Source organism: Gossypium hirsutum, chromosome D08, assembly GCF_007990345.1.
Source record: "Gossypium hirsutum isolate 1008001.06 chromosome D08, Gossypium_hirsutum_v2.1, whole genome shotgun sequence".
In the NCBI taxonomy this organism is placed as follows: domain Eukaryota; kingdom Viridiplantae; phylum Streptophyta; class Magnoliopsida; order Malvales; family Malvaceae; genus Gossypium; species Gossypium hirsutum.
The window spans coordinates 12,323,646-12,336,806 of NC_053444.1; the positions used below are offsets into that span (position 1 = coordinate 12,323,646).

General features: G+C 34.2%; 1 pseudogene; it reads right to left on the minus strand.

The window, feature by feature from the left end:
• Positions 1-54: 54 nt before the first annotated feature.
• Positions 55-7,265, minus strand: LOC107913452 (cullin-1-like; annotated as a pseudogene).
• Between the last annotated feature and the right edge of the window lie 5,896 nt (positions 7,266-13,161).

The window sequence follows — 13,161 nt, forward strand, 5'->3', positions numbered from 1 at the left end:
TGACGCCCCAAATGAAGTTTTAGAGCTTATTCAACAAAATAAGGCTAATGATGCTTTTGTTCGATTTAATTTGATGTAATTATATTTTCTTGTTTTTCATCAAAAAGAAAATGAATTTACATGATACTACAAAGAAAATGTAAGAGAAATTGAGTGTAGGCAAAACTCCCCTCCCCAATTCCTCTGTCGTGAATTTACCCACTTTCCTACAATGCAATGCACCATTTGCAAAGCCCCTATATTTAATTTTAGGCCAAGTACCTGAACATGTTTTGATTCTCCTTGTCTCTCTCCAGGTAGTCTCGTGTTATGAGATCCTCCATTCGCTTCTTGATAGCTTTAATATCAGGCTGCATTCAACCATATCATAGGTAAAATTACTACTGGCAATTTAAAAACATCTAATCAACTATTACTTTCCAATTCCATGCATGTGCTTTCTCACACTACAAAAGTTGATGTTCTTGTACGACTCGATAAACCCGCTTTGCCAAATCCTTTTTCATTTAAAACATGCATCATTCTCAAAAGCAAAACTTCCTTTGGATAAGAGTTCATTTTTCTCATCATTCTACCCAAAACTCCTACGATATCATTTTGTCTTCCAACTTTTCATTCTTTAGATGAATATTCTTATATAATGCATATGTCTCTGAGTGTTTCTATATCAGTTAGGCAAGCAGAAGTCCCCATCTATACACCTCTAATGTTTCTCTCATAACTGGACATAAAGGTTTGCTTATATTAATACCTTGAACATGCGACTCAACTGCTCAACACATTCTGAAACTAATTGTTGGTGGCCCAAAACCTTCCTGCTTTTCATAATACGCACAAGAGCAGCATCAATAGCATAACGCCGATCTTTATCGACATCTTCAACAACTTTCTTTCGTTCATCAACAGGAGGGAGAGGAACCTTCGAAGGAGAATTTACAAAGTTCAAATCTTCTCGTACAATTATATACTAAATAATGATACAAGGACTCCTTTGTCTCACAGAAAATGTCCTCCAGAAAACAATTTCGGCAATTTCCAATGTTTGTTTTGCACAAAATTAGTTGTTCACGAAAAACGAACTTTGGGTCTACAGAAAATTAACCATTTTACCAAGCGTGGAAAATTAACCGCTGTTTTAATAACAATGCAAATTTTCCCAGAAAAATATCAAACCGTACAAAAATATTTTTCTAAAATAATTCAAACAAGGTTAAAATATGCTACAAGTCCCTGTACTTTTCAAAAATTAAGAATTTAGTCCATGTACTTTTATTTCATGGAATTTAGTCCCTTTACTTTTCAAATTTCAAAATTCAGGTCCATTTGTTAACATGTTAAGATTTTTTATTAAATTTGTTTCTATGACATTTTTTAAATAAAAAAATACTCACTTGGTAGCCATGTAATTAAAAAAATTACTTTGTAATTAACATGAATTTAACAAAAAAATTAACAATGTTAATAGCTAGACCTGAATTTTGAAATCTGAGAAGTAGATAGACTAAATTCCATGAAATAAAAGTGCAGGGACTAAATTCCTATTTTTCTAAAAGTACAAGGACTTGTGGCACATTTTAACCTTCAAACAATAAATATCAGTTCTTTTATGAAAATAGGTCCATCTTTTAAAAGATAATTTTCCAGATGGCAATAAGAAGGGAACCCTGAAAGAGAGTGGCAAAATTTCCCAAACCTTAATCCTCCTCAGCTTGTCAGTAAACTTGGAATTGAACTCAAAGTAGTCACCGTGGGAGATGGTTTTTGTATTTGGTTCTTTACTTAGAATCTTGTACTTGGCACACGACAACGAATGTAATAATCAGAGTAAATCGTCATGGGTCAAGTTTAAGTGAGCCATAATTTCTGAATAGCTCAGCCGATCAGAAGCATTAAAAAGCAGAAGGACAGCAGCCTGTTTACATAGGCAACTGGAAATCAGATTCTACAATCAACACTAAACCATGAATCTAACCCAAATTACAATTTTTTTAATTTAAAAGTGCGCAGTTTATGGAGTCTGTTTACCTGATATGTCGAAACAATCAGTTCAATTATCTTCTGCTCAAACTTGCCATTAATGTGGCAAGTTCCCAAAGAGTAAATCCAGGTAAGCTTTCTGTGTTTTGTTTTTGTTTCATAAAATCCTTTGAAAACCTCCACACACTTAACCTGAAACAATGAAATTCCTAAATATGAATAAAATTTTCTGAACATATCGTGCAGTATGAAATTTAATGCTGTCATCATGTAGTAACATGTTCCAAGTCATTACCATCTCAGCAGGAAGATTAAGATCAAATGATTTATAACTTGGCCAGAATCCTGTGGTAAGAACAGTAACTGTTAAATCAATCCCAGGATGAGCAGCTGAGTTACTCCTAAGGTAGTCCTCATAGTTGGCCTGGTTTTCCCTTGCCAATGTCAGATCTGTAACCTGTTAGAAAGGTAGAAGACTAGTTTGATCATAATTAAAACCATAGTCGATGCAGACAGATAAACTAGGCAAAAAACAGGCCGACTCACCATGCCCTCCATCTTTGAGGTGAACTGTCCACCACATTGCTGCTTTAGCTTAGTCAGAATACTCCTTTTATGATCGTCATTAGCACTGCGGTCAAAAAGAAGTCGCCTAGCAAGCTTCTTCCTGTCAATGATTGCACACCAGAAACTTAGGATCAAAATATGCTATGTAAGTACATTCCATTAAGATTCTTTTTTAAAAAACAAGCATATATGAAACTAGTTGAACAAAGAAACTAAATAATAGCCTCACCTGTAGAATTCCGCAAAGAGGTCTTTATCACTAATATAGGCCAGCAGCTTAACTACCTGCAGAAACCAAACAGATAGTTCAGAATCAATTGCAGACCACCATTAATTTAGCATCAAAATATCAATAAGCCACCTTCTCAAGTGTTTCTTCAATGACTTCATCACTTAATTTCTCGCTTCCACCCTTCTTGAGGATATTATCACAGAAAGTTGCCAGAAGCTCTGCACTTGAGTTGCCAGTAACAGTTTTGTTGCAAAATACCTCAAAAGCTTCTTTCAAGGCCTATTAACATTTCCAGAATGCATGTTTTAGATGAAATAATTGAAAACAATCCATATTACAAATTTAGGTACTGCGACACAAACCTTATGAAAGAGAGTATGGTTTTGGAAACAATCAGTCACATATGCCATATACTTATCATGCAGCTCAATTGTTCTCCTGATAAGTACCTGATGATAACAACAGCACAAAGTAATAAGATTTATAGTGATTTCAAGAGAATCCATAGCTGTGAAAGTTGGGATATTTACCTGTTCCTGCACACCTGGAGCACTTGAGGCCTGTAAAGACAAGTGACTATCAGCATTTAGAGACACAGGTGAATATTAGAAACAACAAGATGTAGATTATCAAATATTTTTTCATCAATGGCGGGAAATTCTTAGTCTATAGTAATTGGAATTAACTCTTTTCCCTTTTCTCCTAAAGAGAAATAACAAGGGGAATTTTGTCATGGGTAAGTGAAAGGCATATCAAATTTAACGGTTAAGATAACCGCAAAACGACAATAACAGACAATAACAAAATGCCATATCAGACCGATATGCTTAAACACAAAATTCTGTTAGTTTAAAAGAAAGCTATTTCATCTCCTCACAAGGACACAATTACTATCCAGCAAAATTCTTCTGAACTATCTTTAGACAAAAGACAAAATAATAACCATATCCAGCAATAATCTTGCTATACAAGAAGGATAATAATAAAATTGACCTGGTTACTAGTAGCATCTTCCGCCTGTTGAACCAAGGCAGTACCCTCAGCAGTAATATGCTGCAAAAACAAAGTACCTGTGTGACTGCTTTAAGTGTTTTTTTAATTTTTTTAATGGTTTTTCTCTTCTTTCTTTTTTCGTTTAGGATTTAATTCAGTTGATCACTGAACAAGAAGAGAAGTAATATGAGAAAGATGACCATTTAGCTCGCAGAACAGAGTAAAGAGAGAATTCAGACCGGCTTGAATATGTTAGCCACAGGATCCAAGCCTCGAGGTATTTTACAATAAAGTCTGTACATCCTAGAAAGATCCTCCACCTACAGAGTGTAAACAACGCCAAATAAGTATCTAATGTATGCATTTGCCAAAGCAAACAGCCATAATAGTTAGTAGTGCTGGCAAAGGAAAAAGGTTGAAAAGTACCTTGTCATCTCTAAGCAATGGCCTACATCCTGAATGCTCCTTTTCTAGTAGACGATTTGCATATGCAACCAACAACTCATTTTGGCACTTTCTGTATAAGAACAAACAGTTATAAATATAATGCCCCATGGATTATAGAGCTGTCTTCATAGGAACTCTGTTAATTCTTATCACATTATTTAATGTGATTGGATATGTCAGAAACATGCAACCAATAATTTGAAGAAAACAAATAAAACAATCAGATCTTATGTCCAAAAGAGAATTCACACAACTTCCATTGTAACATCTTAGTGACAACTTTCACATGTTAAACACCAATAATTTGAGTTACCTCTAGTGTAAGACAAATAAAAAGATCCCTTCATGAATAAGAAAGTGCACAATCAAGCCACGCTTAAGATCATAGAAACATATCTTCATAAAGCCATGAATTTCCAACCATTCAACTAACCTCTGACAATTTTGTCTCACTGCTTGAATGCAGGTAATGTGACACTCTATCCCTTTCCTTCTTCAGGCATTCCTCAAACTGAAATTATCATTAAAGTAAAAACTGTTAGAACCATCAAGGTTAATCAGGGTAAAAAACTTATTACCAATAGTAAACAAATGCAATAAAACTTAAGCACTTGCCTTCAACGTGTAATCCGGACAAGAATCTTCCTCAATCCAGCTTGATGCCTTCCGTGAATAGTAAGCACCAGTATCCTGAAGCATATCTGCTTCAAAGTCATCTTCATAACGATCCATTTTTCCCATGCCAATTTCAACAAAAATATCTAAGACATTCTTCAGTAATGCTCAGTCTATCTGCTATCCCTCACGTTCTTTATCAATCTGAAACAAAGTAATAATTCCTCTTCGTTTTTATTGAAAATGCAACCTAAAAATGATTAACCATGATGCAATGATGTAAACTTACAAGGGTGATCACAGCATCTTTGACTTTAGCATGCACTTCTTGATATACCTGAAATTATTAAAACAGATCATAGACTATCAGTTGAAACTATATTTGAAACAATGGGCAGTACAATTCTCAAAATCCAACTATCACAGCATAAGCAGTATTCAGTAAAGGCGTCACTAGAATAACTAATAACAAACTAGATCTCGGAAGCAGGTAAGCCCAACTTCATTAAGTGTGGGGAGTGATCTTCGGGCAATGAAGTAGCGATCAAGGTAATGAAAGAAACGTGATAGCCACCTGACCATTACTTTATGGTTCGCCCATCTTTTAGCAAGCTCCCTCAACATGAACTCATCATGCTTCTCTCTTAAAGATGGCAATACCTGATTTTTATTTTTATTTTTCAAAAAAAAGGAGGAAATGTGAGACAAAAACCATCTTTATCAAACAAGGAAGATGATGGATAAATAGCTTTTCTAGGGTTTCTACTGAGAAGAAAACTGTTAAAAGGAGAATTTACACAGTATCCAACAATAAAACCAAAAGCCTAAAAACCCATCAACAAAGCAAAAGAGTAACTACAATCTTTAAACAATAGTATAACCCATACATTGTCAAACAAATGCAACCAAAGTTCCTGCATATAGAAGCTTAAACAGAATAAATGAAACATGACATCCTTTTTTGTCCCAGGCATAGGAATTAAAAGAGATGTTGGAAAAATCCCTTTATACAATAATAAGGATTTCTATTAGATTTCAAAAAGACGGGAACAATTGCAGTACTATCATCACTATGGTAGCATTAAAACAAAGCCTCCAAAATGAACTTTTTTTACATAAACACTAGTCTGTCTACATAGATCAGCAGTGAGCAACCAAAATGATTGTGACATAACAGATATTCCTTACCGTTGAAGAAATATATTCTTCAAAGGCCTCTCTATACTTGTCATAAAGCTGTTGAGAATGATCATGAGGTGGCTTTTGAGTACACATGTTGTAGATAGTCCTGTAGTAGTTCAAATTAAGGAAACCATGACAACGATAAAAAAAAGCAGATGATTAAATAAATAAGCAGCTCTGAAAACAATCAAGAAAACTTAAAATGTGTAACGGGGAATACGTGTAAAGCATCATATATTCTTCTGAGGTAAACGGAGGCTCTGGCAGTCCTTCCAAAATCCTCTTCAGCTTTGTGATTCCCTTCTGCATATAATCCCATCCCTTATCCAATCCAATGGCCTCGTTTTCCATCGTTAAGCAAGAGGAGTTCAGATTTCTTCAATATTAAAATCTGTAAAAGCATATAAAAAAACAAAATATACCAGCAACTTGGAAAATCAAAGAATCAAAACCACAACAATTAACTGGAATCCTACCGTGAAAATTGACAAACAAAAACTCAGCAACAAGAAACTTCCATACAGAAAAATTAAATACCGAAACAACAAGCTAAGCAGGTAAAAATCGAACAACAGAGTCTTGAGCAAAAAAGAAAGCAGCAACAACAAGCGAAAAGTGTCATTAAAACAATGTCACTTACCACGAATATAACAATAATCATATCGCCGATCACACAAAATATAAAATAAATTAAAAACAATAATAATCAATTTCGATTCCAAAACAAACAGCCAAATAACCGAGAAACTAAGATCACCGACTACAAATAAGCACAACGAAAATAGAACTGCGAAATACCAAGAATCAATCGTCAATAATTTGAAAAATAGTCACACACAGAGAAACACAAACAGTAGAGGGACGCAAAGCCCTATCGAGAAATGAAAGAAAAAAATCGGAACAAACGTACCAGAGATACGATCGAAATTGAGCTACTTCAGGAAAACAAACAAACCTAACCCCCACTATAATCGGAGAAGGAAATATAAAGTAAACTTATATACAAGAGAAAGGGTAAACAGGCAGTGAAATATGAGGGAAAGAGATAAACAAAGAGGGAGAGAAGCTTGCTTGCTTGCTTGCCTGCTTGTGCTTGGGAAGGATTACTATTTGCTGACAAATTTCATGAGTTTAGAATTAATTGAAGCCTTTTTTCACCTTTTTTTTTTATTATTTTGTTTTACTGACGCATGCTTGTAGGTTGAATTTTGAATCGAGTTTCAGACGATCATTAGTAACAGATCGAATCTGAGTAAAAAACTAATTCAACAGATTCTTCAACCGAATTTCTTTATTTCTTAAATCTTTAAAATTTTATAAAATTTTTAAATAATTTATTTAATTAAAATTGGACTAACCGAGTGATCAAACCAAAAATTGATGATTTTATTGCTGATCCAATTTTTAAATTTTTTTAATACTCTATATATTTAATGGTGTTCATTGGTCGGGCCGGGTTCAACTAAATAATTGGACTCATTTATTAGGTCTAGGTTCAACCCAAAAAATGGGCTTAAAATTTTACCTAAGCTCGATTTGGATAAAAATGTTAAAATTCAGGTCTGATCCGCTCATATTAATTTTTTATATTATTTTTATATAAATTTTAAATATATATAATACATCAAAAATAATAAAAACATCAAAATAAATATTTCCCAACAAATTGAAAATAAATTTTAAAAAAATATGTAGACTTAAATAACACTAAGATAAATGAAACTTAATAAGTAAATGCCTCTAAAATAATAATAAAATTAACAAATGCCTTTAAAATAATAACAAAATTAATAATAAAATAAGTTTTATCTAATATCTAAACAATAACAACAAAATAGTAGCAATATAATAGTAAAATGGTAGCAAAATATGGAGAAAATAACAAGAAAATAACATTAAAAAAAGCAAATTTTTTTGATCATTTAGTGAATTCGTGCCGGGCTGGGTCCAAGCAAAAAATGTCTTACCCGAGGCCTAGCCCGTTTTTTAAACGGGCCTAATTTTTTTGTTCAAGCCTATTTTTCGAGCCTATATTTTTGCCCAAACCCTCCCACATTTCGGGCAGGCCTTCAAGCTGGGCCAGGTGGCCCGACCCATGATTAGGTCTATCTATATTCAAGTTTCATGGCCACCTGCGCTCAATACTTTCTAGTTTTAAAAAACTTTGATTTATGATATATAATTTTACGTACAATTGAATAAAAGAAATTTTTTTAACAAAATATTGTTATAATAGGAATCACAAACAATAAAAATATAAAGACATTATATATGATACTAAAGATAAATAAACCATTACAAATTAATGCACAAATTCATGTCTACAAAATAATCTAAAAAAAAGGTAAATTGACAACAACTACAATACTGGAATAATTTAGAAACATGGAATAATTTAAAAACAAACCAAAGATGCATCAACTTGATCAAATTGTTGAAATTTGCATTCTAGCCTTGCTATCATCAAATCAACCTAATGATAAACACCGATAAACAAAACGTTAAAAGCCCCATAGACCCATCACATCAATGGTACCCGAAAGGTCAAGTATCAGGTAACTTATCCTCCTCCTTATCATCTCAGATCTATCACAATCAATATATATCATGATAAAGCCTTTCGAGAATGATTATTAATAGATCTAGCGGCATCCTTATGTTGGCAAATCTTACATATACGCCAAAAACAAAAACCACAAAAAATGTAAACAAAATAAAACCACTAAACTATTGACAACATAAAACTATAAAAATGTGGACAAAATCACGATAATATGGACTTAAATTAAAAATAAAATAAAACTATACAAAATGTAAAAAAAATCATGGCCACCCCAAAAGTTGGCGTCACCATCGTTAAAGCAACAATTTAATTTAAAAGAGTTGAGCAAGTAAGCTTTTTTATAAAATGGTTTGAGAAATATGGTCAAATTAAACATATATGCTGATTTTTTTTAAAAAATTTTAAGGATTTGCGGTTTTTATTATTATATATTTACATGGATTTGTTGTTTTTTGAGAGAGAAATGAAAAGGCGTTCTACAGGGCACGTTTTCACTTTGTTGAAAATTATTTTTTTCTTGTGATTGGAAATTAAAAGTTTATAGATTTATTTTTGTTTGTGTTTGAGATAGACATTGTTATAGTTTTAAGGTATGTTTGAATTTACGGTGATGTTCTGAAGCTCGGTGACCTACAAATTTCATCTGTCATGTGAGTATGAAATCATCACCTGATAAGTCGAATCATATTGCAACTTAAGGTCCCAGTTGATAGTGATTATAAGGTCTTGGGTTGAAGTGTAACTAAGGGTTCAAGTGTACAAAGGTTATGTTGTCAATGGATGAAACATAACTGGGGCCATAGTTGACAGTGGTTATGTGGGGACGACAACAAGTTTCACCCCATTAGAGGAGGATACTCTATAAAACCCATACATAAGTCAATGATGAAAAACATAGTGGTCTTCTAATATAATCAAGTAATTCGTTTTATCCATCTCCACCGAAGGTGGTGACCCTATTACTAAAACCAGTGACAAAATTAGGGGCAATAAAATTTTCAGCGGGGACGACTAATTGTGTGGTGTAGAAAAGATGAAACGCGAAACAATTGTTGCCGCCTCGATTCATATTTCATCTTTTTTACACTTCACAATAACTTGTCCCCGAAAATAATCTTATTACCCCAAACTCTGTCACCGGTTTTAACAATAGAGTCACTGCCTTCGATGAAGATGGACAAAACGAATTACTTGATTATACTGGAAGGCCCTTGTGTTTTTTGTTTTTGACTTCTATATGGGTTTTATAAAGCATCCTCCTCTGACGGGGTGAAACTCATTGTCATGTCTGCATAACTACTATCAACTAGGGCTCCAATTTTGCTCCATCCCTTGACAGCTTAACATCTGTACACTTGAAGCCTTAGTTTCACTTCAACCTAAGACAGTATAATCACCGCCAACTTGAACCTTGAGTTGCAATGCGATCTCGACTTTTTAGGAGATAGCTCTATCTTCACACAGTAAGTGAAATTTGTAGGTCACCGAGCTCCACGACATCACCGTGAACCCAAAACATAACTTAAAACTATGACTGTATCCTTCAAAGAAAAAGAGAAATAAATCTTTAAACCTGAAAATGTAAGTCATTTGTACAAATTGACCGCATATTCATGTATGAGAGATACCGACATGGATTGTTGTTGGTTGTTGCACGAGATGGTAATTGAAAAATTCTACCAATAACTTTTGCAATAACGCCCGGGGAATCCGGAGATGACTGGGATTTCTTATTGACTAATCTGATAAGGCGTGTTGTGTCGCAACCTGATATATATATCATTTTGATAGGGAAATCGGAATACAGACTGTAATCGATCGACATTCAAGCCTCTAGGATCGTGCACACTATTGGTATTGTTTACGGCACATAGGGTCTAACTATATGGGTCGGTACCATAAGGATGCGGAGCGACGACATGTCATTAACATGGGTACGCTATACATGGTATTTTCTATATCATCGTTTAACATATACATCAGGTCGCGTTTTGTGAATATAATATTTATTGTCATTTACAAGGTACGAGCTCGTCCAACATCGATTCCATAAAATGTTGGAGAAATTACGGGTTGTAAACGAACATGGTGCGACGTACCTTAATGAGATACCCAATGAATAGTGGATGCAATCGTATGATAGAGGACTACGATATGGGCATATGACAACGAACCTGACAGAATCCCTTAATTTTGTACTAAACAGGGCACGCCATTTATTGATAACCTTGGTGGTCAGAGAAATGTATTTTGGATTAGCAACCTTATTTTCAAAGTGGGATGAAAAATACGAAGGAAAAATATAGGGCCGTGATGTTTGGTGCGAGTCAATGTTGAAAGATATTGGAAAAAATGCAGAAAGAATGACTTCAATGTCTTCAGTGTGTCACTTGTGTCTAAATCAAATATTTTGGGTTACGAAGTTCCATAGATACGATAGAGGAGTTATCGAGGGAACGTACTAGTAGACTTGAGACGAAAGACTTACGATTGTGGGAAATTTTAAGCACTTCGTTATCCATGCGCACATGCAATTGCGGCATGTGCCTCGACACATGTAGATTGCATGACTTACTTTGACGAAGGTTACAAACTACAACACACATATAATATTTGGAAATCAAAAGCCCCACTTGTCCTGAATGAAAGCATGTGGCCATCTACCTCGCACGCTCCTTTCGAGTTGGTACCAAATATTAACTTGCAGCGCAAGCTAAAAGGTCAGTCGAACTCAACTTGGATACAAAGCAATATGGATATTCAGGAGCGAATAGACCAACTGAGGTTATGTAGTTACTATAGGAACCCAGGGTATACTAAGCCAACATGTCCACACCTGAAGAGAACATCGAGGAGAAAAGCTAATTAAAACACTAACTCATTCATTAATAAACATATAAAAAAGCAAACATACAAAAAAAACCTTATAACTTCAATATATTTTTTTTGAAAATTGTAAGTTAATATTGAGTATTGAAATAAGATATATTTCAATACAAAATAAAATATTTTTAAATCTTTTTCTCGTACATTGTGAGCAAATCATTGTTTTTTGAAAATATTGTAATTAACAAATGGACGGAGAAAAACTTAAATGAAAAAGTAACGAAAATAAAAAAAACGATTCAAATTAACCATACGATATGGTACAAAAAAAACCAATTTAATAAATTTGTTGCGTAGATTGTAAATAAGTGTACATTTGTGATGTAAAATAAAGTACACAATTTGGTGTCAATGAAGGCGGAATAAGTGCATTATGGGTGGAAACATTTATTACAACGCAGATTAAAATTTAACAATTTAAAGAATTAAGTATTTGAAAAAAATTACAAAAAAATTATCATCGGCATTCCGAATGTGTGCCCCAACCGAGTAGGCGTCGGGTATGCCTAGGGTTTCGTCGAAAAAGTTGGGGTGGCGATTCCTCATTGTCTTCGTCTCATATTCATGTGCACATTGATGTTGATTTCTATTTTCATCTCATTTTTTTGTGGTTGACTAGGTCTGGGTCTTAGCCGCCTATCGTACATCTTCTCTTGTATGAATAGGGGGTTGCGAGGATGACCCACCTCGATAGAACAATGATGTTAGTGGTGTTTGTAACACTATCGATGGATAATTGTATGGTGATGAATAACTTAATTGCGGATAAAATGTGAGAATTTTAGTAATACAGGATACGTTGGTGTTACTGGTGGCATCAGCGTGTAATATGATATTGTGGGTGGGGGTGGTGCGAAATCTACACTTGGAGAATGTGTTGATGTAGTGACTGATGGTACGTGCTGTGATACTTGTGTAAAATAAATTGGGTTAACACAAAAAATATATGAACCATACTGATCAGGAGTTTGCACGACAATCGGGTCCTCCTATGAAGATGGAACAGATGTTAATCCCTCCACGACATTTTCTCCTATCCTAAGATTAATGGGCCTTTATATTAGCCTCCTACAGTGACATTGCCTACTTCTTTCTGCATCCGGCAGTAATACAAAAATGTCGCCAATGCCAGTGTGAGAAATGGTTTACAAGTTCGCAAGTAATCGTACCTATGCTACCATATCTTGATATACTTATTATGGAATGTTGGCCAATCTTCCTTAAGTTTTCCCTGAAAGTCAATATTGTGCAGGTCATCGAGCTCTTTGGGTGGTGGTGGAATACGTTGCGACACTCAAGCTATCGCATCATTCGGTCAGATTCGTGCATCTCAACTGTTGAAAAAACAATCAATGGCACTTTAACATGTAAGATGTTGTGATTAGCCAAAATTTTGACCGGGACGCATTCTTGAATTCTCGGATCCGTAGATGACATCCATACAAATTGTAGTACGAATTTATAAATTTTAGCACGTACATAATATTTAATTTCAAGTGCTAAAATAAATATTATATAACTTTGAATTTCATAAACTAACCTCTTATTTAGGTTGTTGATCTAAAGCTAGTTGGATATCCTCGAGCTCGGTCGGTATACATCTGTGTCTCACGTAATTGTTCCACCTATTCAAATAATATATTTTTTCAAAATTACAACAGTGAAAAAATATTATGATAATGATATTATGAAATGAATT